We start from the raw sequence: 27,413 nt of genomic DNA, 5'->3' as shown, positions 1-27,413 counted from the left end.
CCACAACTTTCTGACTCTTGACATAGAAAGTGCTACCTCTCAGCCACAATTAACATGTTTGATCCTCATTCCAATTTTTCAACAAGTGTTGCTATTCTTTCAATAGCCACCAAGATTGAGTGTGCCACCTGTGGCCTTAAATAGTAACCTCTTTCAACAGCTAATGTTACATCATTTAATATAACTTTATATTCTGTCGACTCAGCAGATACTTCAGTTACCACTGTATTACACTAGGTGGCAGGAGAGGATAATCCAACATTAAACTTATTTTCAAATGTTTTAAAAGGGTCAAGGATGAGAAGAAATTGAGTAGATTTTCCAATTGAGTGGCAGTAGTTTGAAGCTTTATTAACATTGGCCTGACTATTAATGTTGGAACAATGACGAGTCAGAATACAGGAGGGAGATAGAGAACCTAGTGGAGTGGCGTAAAAACAACAATCTCTCCCTCAATGCCAGCAAAACTAAAGAGCTGGTCATTAACTTCAGATAGCAAAGTACTGTACACACCCCTGTCTCCATCAACTGTGCCGAAGTGGAGATGGTTGACAGTTTTAAATTGCTAGGCGTGCACATCACCAAAAATCTGACCTGGTCCACCCACGTCAACGCTACCACCAAGACAGCACAACAGCGCCTATACTTTCTCAAGAAACTAAGGAAATTCGGCATGTTCACACTGACTCTTACCAACTTTTACAGGTGCACCACAGAAAGCATCCTATCTGGCTGCATCACAGCCTGGTATGGCAATTGCTCGGCCCAAGACCGCAAGAAACTTCAGAGAGTCGTGAACACCATCCAGTCCATCACACAAACCCACCTCCCATCCATTAACTCTATCTACACCTCCCTCTGCCTTGGGAAAGTGGGTACCATTATCAAAGACCCCTCCCACCCAGCTTACTCACTCTTTGAACTTCCGTGGGTCAGGAAATACAAATGTCTGAGAACACGCACAAACAGATTCAAAAACATCTTCCCCGCTGTTACCAGACTCCTAAACGACCCTCTTATGGACTGGCCTGATTAATACTATACTCCTGTATGGTCCACTAGATGCTGGTGTCTAGGTATTTACATTGTGTATCTTGTGTTGCCCTATTATGTATTTTCTTTTCTCTTCATGTACTAAATGGTCTGAGCTGCACGCAGAAAAATACTTTTCACTGTACCTCGGCACACATGACAATAAATAAATCCAGTCCAAATCCACTAACCCGCCCCTTAGGCCAGGCTAAAACTTGACGTGGAATGCACGCCTGGTTGGCTTGGCCTAGAACCAGTGTGGATAGTTTTGTATGGTCATAACAAGTCTGCCAATTAATGAGGGTGGGAGTGGTACCTGGCATTGCTTCATTGCTGCTCCTCTACTTCCACCAAGCAGGCACAAGGGAGATTTCCACAGAAAGACATTGCCTCAATATTGTAGCCACACCAAAGCAAATGTGCTACAACACAGAGCACACGTTTCTGGAACAGTTAAGTTGAAAGAGCAAAAAAAGGAAAATAAAAAAGATTTAAAAATATCCTCAAAAAGTACTGCTACAAATCATTCTATTAAGCTCTTTAAATACATATAAATAAATGCAGCCAGGTTGGGGGTAAGGAAGATGGGGCTCACTCGAGTATGGCTGGGTACATGATTGAACACCGCTGGTAGAAACACTGGGAATGCATGGGCATCTAAATAATGCAATTGCACGATAACTTTAAACATAATTAATTGCTAACTGGTTGTTGCTTCTAATTTCAAGCCTGCTTGGAAAATTATTAAGCTACATAGAGGGAAATCTGTCATAATAATTGGGATCTTTGTCCATTTTCCATTCAATTACATTCACTAAATGCCCATTAATTGGACATAGCCAATTGGAAAATCTTCCTCATATTTCAGGTCTGCCACCTACCACCTACTGCATTTGACAAACTACTGAAATTATAGTATGTTACAGGCAGAAAGAGGCCATTTGGCTCTCCCGATCTTTATAGCAAAGACCTTTTTTCGGAAAGTGGACACGCTCATTTTGGACTTTGTATGTGCGGGGAAGGTGCCAAGGGTGAGGAGGACCCTGCTACAGAGGCAGCAGGGGGGTGTTGGTGTTGCCAAATCTGCTTCATTATTATTGGGCAACGAATGTGGATAAGGTAAAGCAATGGTGGGAAGGAGAAGGGGTAGAGTGGGTTAGGATGGAGGAGGAATCTGGTAAGGGGTCTAGTTTGAGGGCTACAGTAATGGCAGCTTTGCCAATGGCTCTGAGTAGGTATTCAGGGAGCTCGGAGGTGCAGTCCACGGTGAACTTATGGAATCAGTTGAGGAGACATTTTGGGGTGGAAGGAATGTTGATGTTAACGCCGTTGTGTGAGAATAATGGGTTTGGGCCAGCGAGGATGGATAGTGGAGGGAAGTGGGGCTGGTCAAGGTGAGGGATCTGTTTTTGGAGGAAGGGTTCGCCAGTCTGGAGGAGCTAAGGGAGAGGGTAGAGCTGCCGGGGGGATGAGTTCAGGTATCTGCAGATTAGAGACATTGCACAAAAGGTCTGGTGGGGTTTCCCTAGTTTGCCAGGATACACCCTGCTGGAGCGACCACTGCTTCCAGATGTGGAAGGGAAGGGAAGAATTGAGGAATATATACAAGTGGTAGTGGCTTGGCTGGGTGACCTGTACGACTATCCTGCAGTTGGAGAAAAAGTACGAGTTAAGGGGCTCTGCAGAGACATTTGAGAAAATGTGGGGATGTTTGTGACCATGTTTGAGGAGCTGTTCGTCGAAGGGGAGAAGGTGGGGTAGGGTGAAAAAGGCAGAAAAAATTGTACAAACTATAGTTGATTACTGGGAAGTATGTTTCCCGGAGTGTTTATGTGTTGGAGCCTGTTTGTAATAAAATACATTTTCAAAGAGAGAAGGGAGTAGATGGTTATGATGGTAGATTTTGATTGAAGGAAGCTTGTGTGGATTATAAACATTGACATGGACTTGTAGGGCCAAATGGTCTGTTTCTGTGCTGTATATCCTAACATTGACATGTACTTGTTGAACCAAATGGCCTGTTTCTGTGCTGTATATCCTAACGTTGACATGGACTTGTTGAACCAAATGGCCTATTTCTGTGCTGTATATCCTATGTAATCCAATATAACCATATTGTCATGTTCCTTCTGCAATGTTGCACAATGTTCCTTAACCCTCACCCTTGGATATGTTTCCCCGACATCTTGTCCCCCATTGCACCCCCCTCCCCCCCAAACTCTTTACCAAACTTGTGCCAAATTCTATTTATTTTGTGCTTTGGCCATTCTGTTTAAAAATCTTAACGGCTACAGTATATTTAGACTTGTAAACATTTGTCAGCCCTGCAATAAAATCTTGATCTAAGAGTGAAGTAATTTTTATTATCTTCCACCTGTCCTTCTCATTCATATGCTGACATGGTGTGCATTTGCAGAATTTAGCAGAATGTCTTGAAGTAAGAAGAAGGAGAAGATGTACTTAGCTGAAATTTAGAAATTTAAAATAATCTGCAAAAAAATGGAAAAATTAAGAATACTGGATATCTGAACGGAGAACAGAAAATGGCGAAAATGCAAAGCAGTCAAGTCAGTTTTTGCAAACAGTAAGCTCTGATTCTAGCATTTGGGTTTGGCCCCATTGGATTCATAGATTTGAGGTTCATTTGTGACTGGCTATTGACCACACAGGTACAGACCGTGATTATGAGTGACAATAGATTTATGAAGCAACACAAGTTAAACTATGCAGTAATTAACATAATGTGGAGATGCCGGCATTGGACTCGGGTGGGCACAGTAAGAAGACTTATAACACCAGGTTAAAGTCCAACAGGTTTATTTGGAATCACTAAGGATCGCAGCTCCTTCATCAGGTGAATAATTAACATAGACAGTAGTAGACACCTGTATCTTCCATGACTCCAGTCCTTGTCTTCCAGACAACCATGGCACTATCACTTCAAGTGTTATGTTGTCTGATGATCTTTGAATCTTCTTCTATTGGTGTGCATCAATGTTTCAAAGTGTCTCACCTGTTATCCTCTTTTTCTGATGGTTTACCCTACTAGGGCACACCCAATCTCTCTCACATGATTCTTAGTCTGATATCATAACCTTTTTACATTTTAGTCCACAGACCCTCACAGGTTTTCCCTGTTCTTGACAGTTCTTGCAAAAGATTTCAAAGGTCACAATTCTTCATCGCATTTCAAAGAATTTCCTAGTACAACAAATTCTAAACATTTTACAAGGTATGTAACCACACTTGTGGTTTCCAAGGCAATGATATATATAGTTAGACCATTAATTCGCTTCTCAACATAATGACCTGTTCCTTAAATTTCAACACATGCATTAACCACAATATTATGTAATAACTATTTCAGTTGGGGGGGTGGATTCAATGGGAAATCCCATTGATAGCCCCAGGACCAGAAGATCCTGCCACCGGCTGAGAAAGACTACGGGGAACGCCAGAGAATTTTGTCCATCATGTTTAAGTTTGCTAACTACTTTTGTCCTTATCACAGCTTCCTTAACCATATTATTTAACAACCACGGTTTATTTAACAGTCACATCTTGACCTCGTCAGGACAAGATTAACCGCCTTGGCATAAAAACACAACAAACAACATAAAAAGGACTTATTAACCCTACTTGCCTTATTTGTTATGGATAAGCACAAATTTTCTTCAACTAACTATTAGAAAGACCAAAGCCATTTACTGAAAATTTAGGTGGCGATGATTACCTCATCACCCTTTTCACAGATGCTGACTGAATGACTAAATTTCCAGTTATTCCTATTCTTCTTTAACTGTATATTTTGTTTCCACAGGTAATGCCTGGGGGACCAGTCAGTTGGTTAGAATACTAGTGTGTGGATCAGATTAACACCAACAGCGCAGGATTCTATCCCTTTCAGGCTCAGGTAGACTCGGGGCTTGCCTCTTTGCGCTACCCTGAATAAAAATCATGGCACTATGCTTTGGTGAATACTTGAGAAGGACCTGCCTTCAGGCAGAGATCTACAGAAGAAAAAGGTAAAGCCTGTGTTGCAAATCTGTGCATTAATTATTGGCCAAACATATTATTGGCGTAATTGAGTTTGGTCAAATGTGGTATGTGGAGGAATACATACAAAAGAGGTTTGAATTTAGTTTATTGATTATCCCGGGGCTTTAGCTCAGTAAAAGCCTCTGAAGGATGGAATCTGTGGTTGCATCTGATTCACTGTAATTAATATGGCCTGTGGTGTTGACTGTTCTTTTAGAGTCATGGCACGGTTTGGCTCAGCTGCTTCTGGTGGCCGCAGACATGATTACACAATAGACGGATGTTTGGAGTAACTGATATTCAGTAGCCTTTCACCTCACCCATTTGCTCAGTAACCGGAATTGATTCAAAGTCACAACACACCACATCTGCTGAAAATCTGCTTTGAACCCTTGAACTCACATCTGACCCCAGAGAGTTCCTGAAAGAGGATACCACAAGTTTGATACAAGCATGTTGTACAGCATACAGAACAAAATAGATGGAACATAGCAATTTCATCACATGTCTGAAGGCATGTAAGTACTAATCATTTGTTTGTGAAGGGTCAAAATTCCTCACAATGTCTAGCTTCAGGGCCACTCTTTAGAATGCTAGCACCTGTTGGGCTATGAAGTAAGACCTGTGCCTGTGAATCCTCAAACAATGAACCCTGATGCTACTGTGGTTAGTTGCCAAGTGGAAGGCCAAGCAAGCACTTTCCAACAGGGAGAGAAAAAAATTAGTAAACTATGGGACCCGTTTTATTTTAATCTAATTTCCCATGTTTTCTAATATCATTCCTTTACCTTCCTTTTCTGGGCAGCGAGCAGTGGAGAACAAACACTGATCTCTGGGCTGGTCAACATCCTGCAGCTGTTAATATGGGAATGCTGATTCAGAGGCACATGTATGCACAAGTCTAAATAGGCTAAATTGGAGAGATTGCATAATGATATACACATAACATTTTGAGGCTTATGCTTGTTTCAGGGCTCACCCATGTATGGGTGTAATCTGCACTAAGCAGGAGGAAATGCCTTGCTCAGAATTTTTCGATGCAGTCTGTTTATTTTTATACCTGCTGAGTACAGGAGCTACTGGGTAAGGGCCAACGATTCACCCCTGTTCAGCCAGCAGTGTATTGTTTGTGAATCTTGGTATCAATTTGTTTACTGGCACATCAGATAAAAGAGAATAATTCACTCACACATATTCTAATACGTATGCAACTCAGCAGCAATTCCTTTGTGCATGCATAAAGGAAACAATTCATCCCGCCTGGCCTGATGTTGCTTGTATGCGTCTCAATATCAGCTCCTGTACATGTGTAGTATACAAACGATAAAAGGGAACAAATTACTCCTGTTTGGCACTCTACAGGGCCTGTGTGTTTCAGGTTAATCTGGTAATACTTTTCCTCTGGTGTCAGAAGATTGGAGATTCAGTTACATTTCAAGTTGATGTTTCAGTGCAGAACTGAGGGAGTGCAGTACTGTTGACAGGCAGCTTCAGATGACATATTGAGCTGAAACCTTCTAAACTTTCTCTGGTGGTGTAGGTCGACGATAAACATCTAATGGCACTAGCAGAGAGAACTACTTGTGTCCTGGTCAACATCTGGTCCTCAACCAACACCACTAAATTATCACTAGTTAACTAACTCCCTGTGTTTGCGTGGGTTTCCTCCGGGTGCTCAGGTTTCCCCCCACAGTCCAAAGATGTGCAGGTTAGGTGGATTCGCCATGATAAATTGCCCTTAGTGTCCAAAAAGGTTAGTTGGGGTTACAGAGATAGGGTGGAGGCGTGGGCTTGGTGGGGTGCTCTTTCCAAGGGCTGGTGTGGACTCGATGGGCCGAATGGCCTCCTTCTGCACTATAAATTCTATGAACCACTTTTACATTGTTGTTTCTGGGAGACTTTTTATTTTAAATGTATGTTATTCCAAACATGTGTAAAAAATGTGTAAAAAATAGCAACATATACAAAAAAGCAGTCCACAAACTCACCGTCCAGAGATTGTACAATTTTTCCCCTTTTACACTCCTCCCCCACCCCCGCAATGAACAGTTTCCCAAACATTGTTATAACCAACCTTCACTGTGTCTCGAAGCTCTCCACTGACCCCCCCTCAACTCAAATTTAATCTTTTCCAACCAGAGAAAATCATACAAGTCCCCTAGGGTGGCTGCCAGCCATGGCGGCGTATCCGATGTCCAATGTAGTAAGATTCTTTGCCGGGCAATTAGAGAAGGCCACAACATCGGCCCCCTTTCCCTGCAGCAGCTCCAGCAGATTGGGTCCGGCCTGACCTCCTCCCCAACAATGTGAACGTGATTCACTGGCCCTGCCCACACTTCTCGCACTCATCGGCCACGCTTTTGAAGAACCCACTCATCCTCTTCATATGTACTTTGTGCATCACCTTGAACTGAATCAAGCTCATCCTCGTGCAGGAGGAGGTTGAATTCACCATGCGCATTGCCTCACATTACAGTCCCCAGCCTATTTCCTCCCTCCTCAACTCCTCCCATGTGTTCTTAATCCTCGCGCCTCCCCACACCCCCCACGCTCCCCCAACCACCCATATATATCCCCTATCCCTACCTGTCAAAACTAATTCGGGAGCAGCAGTTGCTCCAATAAAGTGTACTCCGGCAACCTGGGAAACATCCTCCACTCCTTTCGCGCAAAGTCCCTCGCCTGCATATATCTAAATTCACTCCCCCTCGGCAACACAAACCTCTCCTGCAGTTTGTGGGACACTGTTAGCTATAAAATTGCTGCCTCAATTGGCCACATGAGAACCGTAGATGCATTTCAAAAAAATTAGTTTTTGTCAACCCTTTTGGGACATTTCTGAGACAATGCAGCAGAAACAAAAATTCTTTCAGCTTCTGTACAAATGCTGGGGAAAATGAAACAGATCATTCCTGGCTGATATCATCGAGTCTCCTGTGCATTGCAGTATTTAGTTTCATCAAGTATTGCACAACAGTAACAAGCATCCCTTTATGAATGATGCACTTGCGCTTTGCGGGAAAAAAAGCTATGTTTTCTTTTTATGTGGTGTCCCCTTAATTCCACAGTGAAACTGAGGAGTATCCCGAAAAGGATGTAATTCAACTTCCCAGCAAGCATTTTAGTTCTAATAAATGCCCTTGTGATCTGCAGTTCCTACGGTGATGAAAATTAAAGAGTAAAAGGTTAATACAAAGCTTTTAAAAAAAATAAATTTAGAGTACCCAATTATTTTTTCCAATTAAGGGGCAATTTAGCGTGGCCAATCCACCTATCCTGCACATCTTTTGGGTTGTGGGGGCGAAACCCACGCAGACACGGGGAGAATGTGCCAACTCCTCACGGACAGTGACCCAGGGCTGGGATTCGAACCCGGGTCCTCAGCGCCGTAGGCAGCAATGCTAACCACTGTGCCACCGTGCTGCCGTAGGTTAATACAAAGCTAATTGGAGACGGAGTGACAGCTGCCCTCAGAACCTGCAGAACAGAGCAGATTCTGTATTATGCAATTGGAAAGGACAGAGAGGGACAACAATATCTTTGCTGTTTCAGGTTTGCCAGAACCAACCAGACCATCCAAAGGAATTAGAGAAGGGGGTTCCTGAGCATTATGTACCATCAAAACTGCTGTGAGCCTAGCTGGGAATGTTCTGCGAGGGTGCTGTTTGGGTGTCGACCATAGCTCGGAAATTCAGATGGGATGCAGCCACCAGTGAAAGGAACTCAAAGGCCAAATCCATTGTGTGAGAAGTAAGAGATGCTACGTACTGGTGTTCAAGTTGGAAAGACTGAGAGATTGCACATGGTACCACTTTTTTGTGAGAAGTGATGAAAGTGCTTGTCACTACATGAGAAGTCATCATCATTGTTGTACATTTGAAATTTACCTTTGATTTGATGCATCATTTGGCTGATGATTAATGTTTAAATTGTTGTTTGATTGTTGCAGTAAAAGTTTTAAAATGTGAAATAACGCACATTGGTTTTCTTTCCATTGGGGTTGTGGGGATCCTTCCTTCTAAAATGTTATCGGTCTGTAAACAGATCATAGCAACGGCATCACCAAACCGGCCTCATTGCTCCCAGCATGTCTTGAATGATGGAACCAGAGCACCAGAAAATCTGGCTTGTCCTCAGTATCTAATCAGATTGGTTAATTTGTTCACAGGCGCGCAACACCTGTTACTGCACAGGAGTTATTACTGATTCTGCTAAACAAAACGCTCAAGTGTGCTCCCATACTTGGTTTTGCAGGTATGTGAAGGTAACTACAAAAACATTTTTTTTTTAAAAATAATTTTTATTGAAAATTTTTTACAAAATATATAACAACAAACAGTAACAAACAACAATAAAACAACATAATAAGCATAACACCCCCAAAACCGTAACAACGCATATATCGAGCCCCTCACCCCCCAACCCAGTAAACAACAAGAGACCTTGAAAATAAATTAAATTAAATAAACATAGTCAACACCCCCCCCCCCTTTCCCCTCCCCCCCCCCAGGGTTGCTGCTGCTGCTGACCTAGGTCTCTATCGCTGAGCCAGAAAGTCGAGGAAAGGCTGCCACCGCCTAAAGAACCCTTGCACCAATCCTCTCAAGGAGTATTTGACCTTCTCCAGCTTAATAAAACCCGCCATGTCATTGATCCAGGTCTCCACGCTTGGGGGTCTCGCATGTAACTACAAAAACATGTGGGAGGAGCTGGCTAGAGTTGATTGGAAGGGGAGCCCAGCAGGGAAGACAGTGAAACAGCGATGGCAGGAGTTCTTGGGGGTTATTCGGGAGGCATAACTGAAATTCATCCCAAGGAGAAAACCCGCCAAGGGGAAGACAAGGCAACCATGGTTGACAAGGGAAGTCAAGGAAAGCATAAAAGTAAAAGGAGAAACATACAAGGTGGTGAGAATTAGTGGGAAACCAGAGGATTGGGAGGCCATTAAAAGCAAGCAGAGAAAAACTAAAAAAAAAATAAGGGAGGAAAAGATGAAATATGAGTGTAATTTAGCTAGTAATATAAAAGAAATTTGCAAGAGTTTTTTCGATATATAAGAGAGACGCAAGAATGGACAACGGACCACTGGAAAATAAGGCTGGAGATATAATGATAGGGAACAAAGAAATGGCAGAGGAACTAAATATGTACTTTGAATCAGTCTTCACAGTGGAATGGCATACCAGAACTTCAAGTGAGTCAGGGGGCATAAGTGAGTGTAGTGGCCATCACTAAGGAGTAGGTGCTGGAAAAACTCAAAGGCCTGAAGGTGGATAAATCACCTGGACCAGATAAACTACCACCCAGGGTCTGAAAGAGATACCTGAGGAGATTGTGGAGGCATTGGCGGTGATCTTTCAGGAAACACTGGAGGCAAGGAGTATCCCAAAGGATTGGAAAATGGCTAATGTAACACTCCTGTTTCAGAAGGAAGAGGTGGATCACAGGAAATTATCGGCCATTTAGCTTCACTTTGGTTGTTGGTAAGATTTTATAGTCTGTTATTTAGAATGAGATTGCGGAGCACTCAGAAGTGGATGGTAAAATAGAACTGAGTCAGCATGGATTGTCAAGGGAGATCATGCCTGTAAAATCTGTTAGAAGTCGTGAGGAGGTAATGAGGAAGTTGGACAAAGGAGAACCACCAGACTTGATCTATTTGGATTTCCAGAAGGCCTTTGACAAGGTACCATGCAGGAGGCTGCTAAATAAGATAAGTGCCCATGGGGCTAGGGGCAAGGTACTGGCATGCACAGAGGATTAGCTGACTGGCAGAAGACAGAAAGTGGGGATAAAGGGTTGTTTTCAGGATGCAGCTGGTGACTAATGGTGTTCCGTAAGGGTCAATGTAGGGACCACAACTATTCATGTTATACATGAATGATCTGGAAGAAGGAACTAAGGCCATTGTTGCTAAGTTTGCAGATGATACAAAGATATGTAAAGAGACTGGTAATACTGAGCAAGCAGGGGGGGCTGCAGAAGGACTTGGACTGACTAGGAGAGTGGGCAAAAAAGTGGTAGATGGCATGCAATGTGGAAAAGTGTGAGGTTATGCACCTTTGTCGGAAGGATGGAGACATAGACTATTTTCTAAAAGGTTTAGAAATCAGAAACACAAAGCGACTTAGGAGACCTTGTTCAGGTTAACATACAGGTTCAGTTCTCAGTTAGGACGGTAAATGTATTGGGACGGCACGGTGACACAGTGGTTAGCACTGCTGCCTACGGTACTAAGGGCCCAGTTTTGATCCCAGCCCCAGGTCACTCTCTGTGTTGAGTTTGCACACTCTCACCGTGTTTGCGTGGGTGTCACCCCAACAACCCAAAGATGTGCAGGCTGCATTGATTGGCCACACTAAATTGCCCCTTAATTGGAACAAATAATTGGGTATTCTAAATTTATTTTAAAACAAGGAAGGCACATGCAATGTAGGCATTCATGATGAGAGGGCTAGAATACAAGAGCAGGGATGTACTGTTGAGGCTGCATAAGGCCCCATTTGGAATATTGTGAGCCGCTTGGGCCCCATATCTAAGGAAGGATGTGTTGGCCACGGAGAGGATCCAGAGGAGGTTCACAAGAGTAGTTCCCGGAATGATGGACTTGTCACATGAAGAGCGGTAGAGGACTTTAGGTCTGTACCCGATGGAGTTTAGAAGGATGGGGGGGGGGATCTAATTGAAACTTACAGAATACTGAGAGGCCTAGATTGAGTGGATGTGTAGAGGATGTTTCCACTAGTAGGAGAAACTAAAACCCGAGGGCGCAGCCTCAGACTGAATGGACGATCCTTTAAAACAGAGATGAGGAAGAATTTCTTCAGCCAGAGGGTGGTGAATCTGTGGAACTCTTTGCTGCAGAAGACTGTGGAGGCCAAATTACTAAGTATCTTTAAGACAGAGATAGATAGGTTCTTGATTAATAAGGGGATCAGGAGAATGGGGATCAGAAACATAACAGCCATGATTGAATGGCAGCACAGACTCGATGGGCTGAATGGCGTAATTCTGCTCCTACATCTTATGGATTTATGGTCGTACGATTTGTATGTGTGTTGGAGTCTGTTTCTGTACTGAAAACATAGGATAAAAGAACACATTTCCATCACGTCTGTTTCTTTGAGAAATGACCTGTATGATTAATTTACTGAAAGTCAAAGCTGTAAACCCAGTAATAATTTGGCACAAAAAGTAAAAGCGACTCAGCTGGTGTTCTCAAAATGCAATAATTCTGTGTTATTGTTAGATTATACTTATTTTAAAAGATTTATAGTCCATATGAAATATTCAGTGGAGACGAAGCTAAAATATTTATAAAACTGCATAACATTTTATTACATCCTCAGGACATGCCAAAGCTCTTTGCAACCAAATAATGGATTCTGGATTGCAATAACTGTTGTTATGTACACACATTGTTACAATCCCAGTTGTTGTTATACCTGGATAGGAAGATTCCAGAATTGAACCCTGGCTCAAAAGACTGTAGCTTTTAGTTGTTTTTAATAAAACATGGAGGAACTGAGGCAGAGGACCACTAATTAGTTTTAACAAGATGAAGAAAAACATTTATTATACCAGAATTCATTACTCTTCCTTAGCTTAACAAATACACAATGATTTCAAGATCAGCACAGATTATAAAGAACATCTTAATCTAAAATGGTCCTATTAAAATAAAGTCCCTTTTAAACACAGATTGGCTGTGGTCAAATACAGACACTCTGTTCTGAACCCAAGTTAGTGTCTATGGTTTCCTCCTCAGAAGCACCCCAGTAGATTGTCACATGAGAATTTTCAAACTCCTATCCCCAAAACACACTTTGAAGTCTTCTCTAATAATAATGCTTTGTATTCCAAACTCTAGTCCCGGTTTTCCGAATGATGCTTTTAAACAAAGCTTCCACCCCACTTTTACCAGCAAATCCAGGCCAGTATTTGCACCAACCTCTTTTAGGATTTCCTGGTCTTGACTGCCATACAAACTGTTCACAATTGCTTTAACTCTCAATTCCCAAACTGTATTAAAATGACATCAAACATTTCATCCACCTCTGAAGTTTTCTGGCACTTTAAATCTAGTTCCTGCAATTGTCCCTTTAACTCAGAATACTTTGTTTACTCTTCCTTGAATTCTTCTAGTTCCTGCAATTGTCTCTTTAACTCAGAATACTTTGTTTACTCTTCCTTGAATTCTTCTGAGCAATACCGTGGTTTCTGTTCTCTTAACTTTTTGTCTTAACTGTTCTGTCTGTCCCAATTTCCTGGTTATCTGGATTGTATCTTTTTCTTAGGAAGCTTGAATCTTTGCAACTTCTTTGCCCTGTTTAGCTTCTCCTGGCAGAGTTGAGAGCTGTACTCTCCCCAATGTCCTGTCTCCATCTGCTCTGGCTTCCAGTGAAAACTAAGAACACAGGAAAGCCCTTTCCTCTGGAAAGTGGCCTGCTGATGCAAAGCAATGACTTACTATTTACTCTTCATGCCATAGCCCTCTCTAAACACAATAGGAAATTAACCAACCCTCACACATACAAACACCTTTGTCCAGCATGAATTTGACTATAGGTTTTTACCTTTCCAGGCAGAGAATCATTAAACTAAACCCAATTGAAACTATATATTACTTCTAATGTTGCCAATACAAATATAAATCCCTTAAAACTACTTATTTTCTAAACAATATTCAGCAGACAATTTGGATATCACAAGGTCCCAAAACAGCAAAAAAGGTGAATGACCAGTTAACCTGCTCTTGGCAGTAAAGACTGAAGGAGGTATGTTGATTCCAGCATTGGAATAACTCACTGCTCTTTTTCAAATACTACCTTGGAATCTTTTACATGTACTGGAACAGGCAGATAGAATCCTTGTTTTAAATCTTCCCCAAACTTGGCTCTTCCAACAATGCAATATTCCCCAAATACTGCACTGATGTGTCAGCTTAGATTATGTGATCATGAACCCATTTTTCCCTTGACAGAGAAACATAGTTACTGAGAATATTATTGCTCATCGTCTCAGATTCAATTAGCTGTCAGAGCAACAATTGTATTCTATCCCATGACAGTGATGCCAATCCCGAATCACAATTCACAATAGATTGTCTAATGGTTTAGCACTCATGGAATATTGAGCTTTCTGCGTCCAACAGTTATTTCATAATTGCTAAGTGCCATAGAAATTTAACGTTCATCTGTCAGCTGTGTATGTTAACATCTTTATGTCTATTCTCCAACCATCACATAAATCCTTTTATGAACTACCTGTTTCTTGTGGATTTGAGTGTCTGCCTTCCGTACTCTATCAATTTTGAACCTAGCTTTTTTTTTCAATTGGAAGAAATAAAGAAAGGAACTTATGGTTAGACCACATGGAGTAGCACTTGTGCAAAGCACATCATTTTGTGTCTTCACAATATCATATGGCACATAGGCGCCTGGTGGTTGAAAAGCCAATCCAAATATCATCAGTGCTCTACCAGAAAAAGGTACATCAGGCAATGTATATTTATAATTGTAGGTAAGACAAGAGAACTCTGCATTTACCATTGACCACTGCTTCACAATATAAAAGTTACTAAAGATGTAAAAACAAACACAGATATTGTTTGTGCTTTATTTTCTCTTGGAAGAATTTGCCATAAGAACATAGGAATTAGGAGCAGAAGTCAGCAATTCAGCCCTTCCAGCCTGCTCCGCCATTCAATCAGATCATGGCTGATCTCTTCCTGGTCTCAAATCCCCGCCTGTTAAATCAGAAATATATCTCTCTCCTTGTTGAAACCATTTACGACTCAGATTCCACCGCACTATGGGGCAGCGAGTTCCACAAATTCACCATCCTCCGAGAAGTAGTTCCTCCTCATCTCTGTTCTAAACCTACCACCTCTCAACCTATATCTGTGACTGTGACATAATCAATATGAGTCTCCTTATAATAATTCACAGCTTCAAAACATAAATTCCAAATTGTCTGAGCTGGTATTAGAAAAATATTTTTTTTATTCCTTTATCAACTTTTAGGTTATGAAGCAGAACTCTGACATTTCAACACTGGTTCGCTGCTCTGCAAGAGACCAAAGAGCTGGCAAAGCGCAGATGAGGGAAGGTCGTACCTTCTTCTGGACAGGAAAACCCGAGGACACATGGAATTTGTTTCGCCATCAAGAACAAACTTATGAACTGAATTTTGGAGATCCCTGATGACATCAATGAGTGTCTCATGATCCTCCTCTACAACTTTCCAAGAACCAAGACAATGGTCATGAATGCCTATGCCCCAACAGTTGATGCCAATACAGAGTCCAAAAAAGGCTTCTACTCCACCCTGGACCCCATACTCTCCAACATACCAAAGGAAGATAAGATAATCCTCCTTGGGGACTTCAATGCCATGTTTGAAAAGTACTCCCAAATCTGGAAAGGAACAATTGGAAAGGAAGGAGTTGGGAATACAACCCCAATTGCGTTCTCCTACTTGCCAAATGTGTGGAATACCAGCTTGTCACCAGTAACACACAGTTCCACCAAAAAGGCATGTTCAAGACTTTCTGGAGACATCCACAATTAAAGCACTTGCCCTCATCACCAAAGCGATGACCAGTGCAGATGAGTGCTGGACAGACCAGCAGTTCATCCATTCCTCTATGTCCATCAAACTCCATCAGAAGCAGCGGAAGGTGGAAGAACATCTCAGAGAAAAGACCAAAGTTGAGTGACATAAAGAGCGAAGTATGCGAATGAACTTCCAACAATGTATTTTCCAAAATCTCCAAAGTGTCCATTCTAATAGAGTGGATAGAAACTGGAAAGAGCTGAAGACAGCTGTCATCTCGAGCTGTGAAGAAACCATTAGGTACAAGACCAGGAAACATCAAGACTGGTTCACCGAGAACAGCCACACCATCCAAGACCACATTGACAAGACGAGGAAAGCTCTCCGGTCCTGACACAATGACCAGCAAGGCAAAGAGCTCATCAATCAGCCAAGGCGGAAGTACAAAGAAGAACAAGGAGAATCAAGAACCAATGATGGATTGAGAAAGCTAAGGAGCTACAATTCCTCGCTGACAAGAATTACACCCAGGACTTCTTTGGTGTCACCAAGGCACTAAATGGACCCAATAGATTAGACCTCAACTCGGTACAGAGTAAGGATTGCATCATCTTGTGAACAGAGAAAATATTGGCCTTCGATAGAGAGAACACTTCAAAGGACTCCTAAACTGTGATACAATCATAGATGAGGATGTGTTTGAGTAAATCCCCAACTCCCCATCAAAGATGATCTTGGATCTCTGCCAAGCATGGATGAAGTCGAAACTGCCATTAAACACACAAAGAATGGAAAAGCTGTAAGAGTGACTGGATCCCAGCGGAGTTTTTCAAATGGAGGAGAAGAGATCACCCGTCATCTCCATCAGCTGTTGCTGAAAACCTGGGCAGAGAAGAAATTCCTGCCGAGCTCAGGGATGCCGTCATCACCTCCATCTTTAAGAAAGGAAAAGGTGGGAACTACCTAGCTATCTCCCTACATGGGAGATAGGGCAGCACGTGGTTAGCACAGCTGCCTCATAGATCCAAGGACTCGGGTTCAATTCCCACCCCGGGCGACTGTGTGGAGTTTGTACTCTCTCCCCGTGTCTGCGTGGGTTTCCTCCCACAGTCAAAAGATGTGCAGGTTGGGTGGATTGGCCATGCTTAATCACCCCTTAGTGTCCAAAAAGATTAGGTGGGATTACTGGGTTACGGGGATAGGATGGAGGCATGGGCTTAGTAGGGTGCTCTTTCCAGGGCCTGTGTAGACTCGGCGGGTCGAATAGCCTCATACACTGTAAATTGTAGAATTCTATGATACATTCCATTGCTGGGAAGATCATCGCCTGAATCCTCGCTAGCCGCCTTCTCTCAGTCTCTGAAGAAATCCTTCCAGAAAATCACTGGGGCTTCTGACCAAACCGTGGAACAGCAGACATGATTTTCACTGCTCGGCAGCTTCAAGAGAAATGCCAAGAGCAACATCAACCGCCCTACATGGCCTTCATTGATCTGAGAAAGGCTTTTGACTCAGCTAATTGGGAAGTGCTATGGAAGATCCTGTCAAAGGTCAGCTGTCCAGAGAAATTCATCAACATCCTCTGACTCCTCCACGACAAGATGTCAGCGACAGTCCTCATTAATGTAAATAAGACAGAAATCTTAGAGGTAAAGACTGGAGTCAAGCAGGGATGTGTCACCCTTTTCTCTGTTTTCATCCCCACCATCCTTCATCTTGTCAAGAGCAAGCTTCCCAGTGGAGTGGACATCGTCTACAGGATGGATGGAAAACGTTTTAACCTTAACTGGTTGAAATCCAAGAAAACAACGCCACTGACATCGCTCGTGGAACTTCAGTATGTGGATGGCATCACCATTTCCACTCTCTCAGAAGAGAATCTCCGAGACATGCTTGACACCTTTGCAGATACATACATACATACCAAAGATTGCTCTCAGCTTCAACCTCAAGTCCTTTACCAACCCACCCCAGGGCAAGATCTGGTCTTTTCCTCCATCAAGATCAATGGAGAAACCCTGTCAAACATGGAACATTTCCCATTCCTGGGGGAACGTCTCTCCTCCAAGGTTGACGTTGGTGCCGAGGTCTAACATTGTATTCAATCCGCGAGTTCCTCCTTCAGATGTCAAAGGACGAGAGTCTTTGATGATCGGGACATCTGTGCTGACACCAAGATCCTCGTGCACAAGGCAGTCATCCTCCCAACTCTTCTATATGGCTCAGAAACCTGAACTATGTACAGACTTCACCTCAAGGCCCCGGAGAAGTACCATCAACATTGTCTGAGATGGATTCTAAGCATCCGCTGAAGAACATACGTACTAACATCAGTGTTCTTGAAGGAGCTAGGAGCACCAGCATCGAGACCATGATCATATGAAACTAACTCTGCTAGGCTGGGCATATGATTAGGATGTCAGAGTTATGATTACCAAGCAAAGCCTATTTGACCAGCTCAATGAAGGCTTTCGAACACGAAGAGGACAAAGGAGTAACTTCAAAGACACCCTGAAGGCACACCTTAAAACATGCAACTTTGATGTCAATGTCTGGGGGATCCTAGTTCAGAAGAGACCTAATTGGAGGAACCTTCTAGTTGAAGGGACACAATTGTTTGAGGACACCCGATGACAAGAGGAGGCGTGGAAAATGAGCCTGAGAAAGGAATAGCCATGATCTAGAGTCCAAGGACCAATCCCAATGCCTGCTGTAGGATCTCTTATTTATCTTCCAAATAAGGGTCAATAGTCTGGTTGATTGGCGGTGTCCAAAATACGACTTTATTGCCAGGTATTCACTTTAGTACAATTGCATAAGATCTGAATCAAACCTTAGAGCAAAATAATCCATAAACTTGTCAGGACATTGCAAAAAGCGTTAAAACATTAACATAAGAAAAATATAAAGAAATTACTTTAAAACAAAATTAATTTAACAGATGCTTCAAGAATTCCGGAAAGCAAGAATTCAGGACAGAACAATTGATTATACAATCTTACTCTTAAGGAAATCCTTATCTACAGTTTAGTCCCTTGTTTATTTTTCATTGGTTCTAATTCTCAGCTGAGGCTTCCTCATTTGTTCAAAGAGGTATCAACCACTAAAAAGGTGATTAGGTAATTAAACATTAGTCATTTACTCAAGGTTGGATTCCTGGCCTGGGTCACTGTCTGTGCGAAGTCTGCACGTTCTCCCTGTGTCTGCGTGGATTTCCTCCCGGTGCTCCAGTTTCCTCCCACAGTACAAAGATGTGCAGGTTAGGTGGATTGGCCATGATAAATTGCCCTTTGTATCCAAAAAGGTTGGGCGGGATTACTGGGTTATGGATATAGTGTGGAGGCGTGGTCTTAAGTGGTATGCCCTTTCCAAGGGCTGGTGCAGACTCAATGGGCCGAATGGCCTCCTTCTGCACTGTAAATGATTCTATGAATATATGATTAATTAATGTCCCCCTGGCATAATCTAATATCTCCATGCAGTTTCTCATGGCTAAAGTCTTTGCATCATAGCTACCAATCTTGCTATAGTTACTTGTTCTTTGCATTTTTGTTAAATACCTTTTCAATACAATGGCTTATTCATATTAAGTTTCTTTAGGTAGAATTTACATGGAACATTCATTGAAACATTGTCTGTATCTTGCAGACATGACCTTAGAGTTCAACAGTTCACTCATTATCTAGAACAGTGACTATATTTTTGTAGACTAGGTATTTTCTTTAAAAATCATTCTATTTTCTAGTAATATACTCAGTTAATTTCTTAAAGACCCCAAATAATTAATGAATCTACCATCTGCCAAGTGTGAGGTCGAAGATGCAGCTCGAGGATTGGGCCCATCAGCCATACAAGAACCCAAAGAAGTCATGACGAGTAACACGGAGTTTCATATGTGGACAATCATACTCATGAATGACTACAGCTATAAGTATAAACTGTCCAATGGAGCAGTGATGATAATTTGATTGACTCTACATTAGCCTGTGGCACCTATTTAAGCACTCTACCGGATTAAAATGCAAGTGAGAGATGGCGCACCAAGAGGCCCTCCTGAAACCAGCACCATAACATCAAAATGCATTTAATGTTGTTAAAAGTGTTTGAACCTTTCTGGGTTTTGCTTGGAGTAAAGGATCTTTTTTTAACAGGAAAAGGAAATATGTATATTCTCTTGGATTATTGATTTCTTCCTGTGACGGTAAACATGCAATAACGTAACACATGCATTTTAAAGTTTCACTTCAAAGTTACACCTGTTACAAAGGCTGAACCTTTTGATGGATTGATAGTCAGCTTTTGAATATTTTTCTTGAACTTCTGCCTTACTGTTTTAAAGTTAGTTGCCTCCAATATACAACAATCAATCAGATAAATTGCCAGTACAATTTTCTTTCAATACTCCTTCATATATTGGATTCTGCTGCAACACATCATTGGCATTCAGAAGTATAGCAAGAATGATGAGAATGTAGTTGTCCATCATTTGTTGTTTATTCTATTATTATTACAACTCAAGACTGACTGTGGCAATGTTGCAATATGTTGTGCTTGAACATCAGATGAGTAGAGTTGAAGAGTAGGCATCTCTGGACATTAATAACAGATCCATCAGAGTGAGCATGGTTTTATTCAGAGTAAATCTTGTTCTCCTAATTTGCTAGAGTTCTTTGAAGACGTAACAAGCCAAATCGATAATGTAGATGACGTATGTTTGGACTTCCAAAAGCATTTGATAAGGTGCCACACAAGGGCTAAGAAGTAATTCATTAACTTAGATAGAAGACTGGCTAACTGACAGAAGGCAGAGTTGGGATAAATGGGTATTTTTCTGGTTGGCAAGATGTAACTAGCTGGGTGTCACAGGGTTTGGTCCTTGGGCCCCAACTATTTACAACCTATATTAATGACTTGGATGTAGGGATAGAAAGCTCTTTTGGCGAATTTACAGACAACACTAAAATAGGTGGGATAGTAAATTGCAATGAGGAAGTAAGAAATTAAAAAATTGACATGGTTATGTTAGATGAGTGGGCCTAAATTTGACAGATGGAGTTTACTGTGGATAAGTGTGAGTTTCTCCATTTTGGTCAAAAAAATAGAAAGGAAACATATTGGACGCAATTCTCCAACCCCCACGCCGGGTGGGAGAATCGCGGGAGTGCCGGGCAATTCCCACCACGCCCCCCTGGCACCCGCACGCGATTCTCCCACCTCCCCCCCCCCCTCCAAAACAGCGTGCCGCGTTTCACGAGAGGCCGCTCGGAGATTCGCCGCTCGCCTTTTCTAACGGTCGAGCGGCGATTCTCCGGCCCAGATGGGCCGAGCGGCCTGCCCAATCCGACGGGTTCACGCCGGCGCCAACCACACCTGGTCGCTGCCGGCGTGAACAGCGCGTGAACTATACAGTTTTTGTCCCCTTACTTGAGGAGGGATGTAGTTGCATTAGAGTTAGTTCAGAGGAGGTTTACTAGATTGATTCCAGTGTGTCTTATGAAGAGAGATTGAGCCGTTTAGGCCTGCACTCTTTAGAGTTTTGAAGAATGAATGGAGATCTAATTGAGGTATATCAGATGATAAAAGGTATTGACAAAGCACATGTAGAGTGGATGTTTCCTCTTTTGGAGCAATTTAGAATGAGAGGTCATAGTTTTAGGATAAGGGGTAGCATATTTAAAACAGATGAGGAGAAATTACTTCTCTCGAAGGGTCCTGAATCTATTGAACTGTGGAGTGCGGTGGATGCAGGGATATTGAGTAAATGTAAGCAGGAGATACACCAGAATTTTAATCAGAAATGGAGTTAAGGCTTTGTAATGATCCTCGCTTGAGTATGTACATAAGGGGCTGATGGGAAATGGAAGCACCACCAGGGGAAGCACCACCAGGGGGCAGCATGGGGACATATAAGAGTGACGCCGAAGGCCCTCCCCCCTCACTTGGTGGAGAGACGGCGAGGAGGACAGGGATGGAACTAAAGCTCAGGGCTGTTAGTGTGGTCAGGCCTAGTTGCAGAGCATAGAGAAGCATTATCTTTACATGTACAGTGTGGCGATATGAGTGGGAGCACTGCCATTGGTGCAGAGCATTGGTCTCCCATTGGCTCTGGCTGGTCATGTGCCTCTCGTCTGATTGGCTGGGACTAGTCATGTGACTGCTCACCAATTGGTCGAGAGGCAAGTAGACCCCGCCTCCGAGGCGGTTGGCCTTTCTCTGTAGTCGACCACCAGGCTAACAACTAGCTGATTAAAGCCACAGTTTGGATCTTCATCGTGTCTCGCGTCCAATTGATGGTACATCAATTTAATTAGCTAGAAGTTTGGAATGGAGCTACGCATCAAGCCTGACTGCCTCCGCACCAGCCCGCATGTTGCAAATGCGCCTGCAATTTTTAAACATTGGCAGGCGTGTTTCAACAGTTACCTGACAACTGCAGCCAGCAAGCCCACCAAGGAGCAGAAACTCCATATCCTCCACTCGTGCGTGGGCATGGCGGCATATTCAATGATTGAGGACGAAAGTGATTATGATGCGGCCATAGATATCCTGAAAGGACACTTTCTCCGGCCGGTCAATGAAGTATACGCACGGCATCTCCTGACGACTAGATAGCAGTTCCCTGGTGAGTCCCTCGACGAATTCTACCAGGCCCTCACAGCTCTCGGGAGAATGTGCACCTGTCCCCAAGTTTCTGCGACTGAGCACATGGAACCTTTAATTAGAGACGCTTATGTTGCCGGCATGCAATCCTCCTCTATCTGCCAACGATTGCTGGAGAAGAACGCCCTCAGCCTAGCTGAGGCACGGACCCTTGCAACCTCCCTGGAGGTCGCCGACCTGAACCCCCGCGCATACGCCCCGGCCACGCAGCATCCCCCTGGACCTCGTGGCACGCGCCACCCCCGTCCTCCGCTGACCCTGATCCCCCTCAGGCCTGCGCTGCGGGACGCTCCGACAAGCTATCGGGGCCCCGCTGTCTGCAGCCTCGCGTCCCAAAGTCACCAACTTGCTGTTCCACGCAGCGACCGCGGATCACCCCCCCCGGGCCCCACCAACCAGGCACCCACCAACAGCAGGTGGGTGACTTTGGGTGATTTAGCTAGAGATTAGTGCGAGCGCTTAGACTTCTACGCGCTAACACTAATTCTCCTCTGTACCTTTAATGCTTAGAATCCCTACAGTGCAGAAGAAGGCGATTTGGCCCATCGAGTCTGCATTGACCCTCTGAAAGAGCACCCTACCTAGGCCCACTAAACCCGCCCCTCCCCCCGCCCCATCCCCACTCACCTAACCACATCTATGGGCACTAAGGCGTAATTTTATTTAGCATGGCCAATCCACCTAACCTACACATCTTTAGATTATGGCCAGAAACCGGAGCACCCGGAGGAAACCCACGCAGACATGGAGAGAAAGTGCAAACTCCACAGACAGTGATCTAAGGCCGGAATTGAACCCAGGTCCCTATGAGGTAACAGTGCTAACCACTGTGCCACTGTGTTTAGTATAATTAATTACTTGTGTGCTTCTGTATTCTTGCATTGCTGATGCTTATTTTGATCAGCAATAAAGTCACAATTTTAGACTGAAGTCAACTCACCTCTTTGGCTCATTGTCCAGATACAAGGGTTATTACAGCAATATGGAGGCGGTGGCATCGTGGTATTTTCACTGGACTAGTAATCCAGAGACCCAGGATAATGATCTGGGGACCCAACTTCGAATCCCACCTGGTGATGGAATTTAAACTCACTAAAATATCTGGAATTAAAAGTGTAACGATGACCATGAAATCATTGTCGATTGTCATTAAAACCCATCTGGTTCACTAATGTCCTTTCGGGAAGGAAATCTGCCATCCTTACCTGGTCTGGCCTACCTGGTCTGGCCTACATGTGACTTCTGATCCACAGTAATGTGGTTGACTCTTAAATGGCCGAGCAAGTTGTATTCAACCGCGCCGAAAAAACAAAAAAGGAATGAAACTGGACGGACCACCCGGCATCGAACCAGGTACCGGAAACAACAATGGCAAAACCAGCCCTGTCAACCCTACAAAGTCTTTTTATCATATCTCACAATGTCCCAGGCACCACCATCACCATTCCTGGCTACGTCTTGTCTCACTGGCAGGACAGACCCAGCAAAGGTGGCAGCACAGTGGTATACAGTCGGGAGGGAGTTGCCCAGGAAGTCCTCAACATTGACTCTGGACCACATGAAGTCTTATGGCTTCAGGTGGGCAAGGAAACGTCCTGCTGATTACCACGTACCGGCCACCATCAGCTGGTGAATCAGTACTCCTCCATGTACTCAGGAAGCACTGAGGGTGGCAAGAGTGCAAAATATACTCTGGGTGGGGGACTTCACTGTCTATCACCAAGAGTGACTCGGTAGTAAAATGAAATGAAAATCGCTTATTGTCACAAGTAGGCTTCAATGAAGTTACTGCGAAAAGCCCCTAGTCGCCACATTCCGGCGCCTGTTCGGAGAGGCTGGTACAGGAATTGAACCGTGCTGCTGGCCTGCCTTGGTCTGCTTTAAAAGCCAGCGATTTAGCCTTGTGCTAAACCAGCCCCGGTACCACCACAGGTCGAGCTGGCCAGGTCCTAAAGGACATAGCTGCTGGACTGGGACCGCAGCAGGTGTGAGGGAACCAACAAGAGGGAAAAACATACTTGACCTTATCCTCACCAATCTGCCTGCCTCAGATGCATCTGTCCATGACAGTATCAGTAGAAGTGATCACCGCACAGTCCTTCTGGAGACAAAGTCTCGTCTTCACATTGAGGATACCCTCCAACATGTTGTGTGGCACTACCACTGTGCTAAATGGAATAGACTTCGAACAGATCTAGCAACTCAAGACATCCATGAGACACTCTGGGCCATCAGCATCAGAATTGTATTCAACGACAATCTGTAACTTCATGGCCCGGCATATCCCCCACTCTACCATTACCACCAAGCCAGGGGATCAACCCTGGTTCAGTGAAGAGCGAGGAGAGCATGACAGGAGCAACATAAGGCACACCGAAAAATGAGGTGTCAACAGGGTGAAGCTACAACATAGGACTATTTGCATGCCAAGTAACATAAGCAGAAGTATTGCACAACATACAAATCAGATTTAAGCTCTGTAGTCCTGCCACATCCAGATGTGAATTATGGTGGACAATAAAACAACTCACCAGAGGAGGAGGCTCCACAAATATCCCTCCCCTTAATTATGGAGGAGCCCAGCAGATATGTGCAAAAGGCAAGGCTGAGGCATTCGCAGCAATCTTCAGCCAGAGGTACCGAGTGGATGATCCATCTCGGTCTCCTCCGGAGGCCAGCAGCATCACAGATATCCGTCTTCAGCCAATACGATTTGCTCCACGTGATATCAAGAAATGGCTGCAGGCACTGGATACTGCAAATGCTTTGGGCCCTGGCAATATCCCAGCAATAGTGCTGAAGACATGTGCTCCAGAACTGGTCGCACCCCTAGCCAAGCTGTTCCAGTGCAGCTACAACACTAGCATCTACCCAGCAATGTGGAAAATTGCCCAGGTGTGTCCTGTACACAAGAAACAGGAAAAATCCAACCCAGCCAACTGGTGCCCTATCAGTCTACTCTCCATCATCAGCAAAATGATGGAAGGAGTCATCAACAGTGCTATCAAGCAGCACTTACTCAGCAATAACGTGATCAATTTGGGTTCCGCCAGGGTCACTCAGCTCCAAACCTCATTGTCACTCAGTTCCTGACCTCATTACAGCCTTGGTTCAACATGGACAAAAGAGTTGAATGCCAGATGTGAGTTGAGAGAGAGACTATCCTTGACATCAAGGCAGCATTTGACTGAGTATGGCATCAAGGATCCTTAGCTAAACTGGAGTCAATGGGAATCAGTGGAAAACTTTTCGCTGGTTGGAGTCATACCTGGCACAAAGGAAGATGGTTGTGTTGGTTGAAGATCAATCATTTCAGCTCCAAGACATCACAGCAGGAGTTCCTCAGAGTATTGTCCTCGGCCCAACCATTTTCAAATGCTTCCTCAGCGCCCTCCCTCCCATCATAAGGTCAGAAGTGGGAATGTTTGCAGATGACTGCACAATGTTCAGCACAATTCCCGACTCCTCAGATAATGAAGCAGTCCACGTTCAAATGCAGCAAGACCTGGACAATATCCAGGCTTGGGCTGACAAGTGGCAAGTTACATTTATGCCATACAAATGCAGGCAAGAGAGTATCTAACCACCGCCTCTTGAAATTCAATGGCATCACCATCGCTGAATACCGCTCAATCAACATCCTGGGGATTTCCATTGATCAGAAACTGAACTGGACTAGCCATATTAACACTGTGGCTACCAGGGCAGGTCAAAGGCTAGGAATCCTATGGCAGTTAACTCACCTCCTAATCCCCCAAAGCCTGTTCACAATCTACAAGTCACAAGTCAGGAGTGTAATGGAATACTCTCCACTTGCCTGGATGAATGCAGCTCCAACAATACTCAATAAGCTCAACACCATCCAGCCCTCTGGATTGCTCTACCTTCCACAAACATTCAAAACCTTCATACCGACAGTGACAGCCGTGTGTACCATCTACAAGATGCACTGCAGTAACTCACCAAGGTTGCTTCAACACCACCTTCCAAACCCACGACCACTACCATCTAGAACAGTGGTGGGCAAACTTTTCCGTGCAAGGGCCACATTCAGAAATTCACAATTTTAAAGGGCCGCATAGTATATTAAGTAAAATAATTAATATTTAAAATAGCCAAAATAAAAGGTTTTTAAAGAAAAAAAAGCAATTAATTTTTATTAATTAATATTTTAAAGTAGAAACTTTACATGAAACACATTTATTTGAAAAACAAAGTAACTCAGTTTAAAGAAAAAAAGCAATTCATTTTTATTAATTAATATTTTAAAGTAGAAACTTCACATGAAACACATGTTGTGCCGAGCAATGATCACCCTACTCAAGTCAACGTATCCACCCTATACCAGTAACCCAACAGCCCCCTCCATTAACCTTAAAATTAAAAAATAAAATTAAAAAAAACATTTTTTTTTTATGACTTGATCTTGGTGGGCCGCATAAAGACCTTTGGCGGGCCGCATGCGGCCCGTGGGCCGTAGTTTGCCCACCCCTGATCTAGAAGGACAAGAGCAGCAGATACCTGGGAACTCCACCACCTGGAGATTCCCCTCCAAGTCACTCACCACCCTGACTTGGAAATATATCACCGTTCCTTCACTGTCGCTGGGGTTAAATCCTGGAACTCACTCCCTAACAGCACAGTGGGTGTACCGGCACCTCAAGGACTGCAGCGGTTCAGAAAGGCAACTCACCACCACCTTCTCAAGGGCAACTCAGGATAGGCAATAAATGCTGGCTGAACCAGCAATACCCACATCCCATAAATGAATTTAAAAAAAGTAAACAGTGGGCAAATATTTGTCAGATGGAGTATAATGTGGGAAACATTTCCACTTTGCCCGGAAGAATAGAAAAGCAGTATATTATTTGAATGGAGAGAGATTGCAGAGTTCTATAAGCAATCTGGGTGTCTGCTACATGAATCACAAGAAGTTAGTAGTGGATACAGCAAGTAATTAGCAAGGCAAATGAATGTTGACAGTTATTGCACGGGGAATGGAATATAAAAGTAGGGATGTTTTACTGCAGCTGTACAGGACCTTTGTGAGACCACCTCTGGGTACAATTTTGGTCTCTTTATTTTGGGCTAGAAGCAGTTCAGAGAATATTCTCTCGACTGATTCC

At 43.5% G+C, this 27,413-nt stretch overlaps 1 long non-coding RNA gene across 1 annotated transcript; it reads right to left on the bottom strand.

Annotated features, from left to right (window-relative positions):
• Nucleotides 1-18,390: 18,390 nt before the first annotated feature.
• Nucleotides 18,391-23,303, bottom strand: LOC119952293. Its single transcript, XR_005457819.1, has 2 exons — nucleotides 23,228-23,303; nucleotides 18,391-18,460 (listed from the first exon to the last, which is right to left on the bottom strand). It is a non-coding gene; the product is annotated as an uncharacterized LOC119952293 (long non-coding RNA).
• Nucleotides 23,304-27,413: the final 4,110 nt, after the last annotated feature.

This window comes from Scyliorhinus canicula, chromosome 17, assembly GCF_902713615.1.
Source record: "Scyliorhinus canicula chromosome 17, sScyCan1.1, whole genome shotgun sequence".
NCBI lineage: Eukaryota > Metazoa > Chordata > Chondrichthyes > Carcharhiniformes > Scyliorhinidae > Scyliorhinus > Scyliorhinus canicula.
This window is presented reverse-complemented; position numbering and strand designations above follow the sequence as displayed.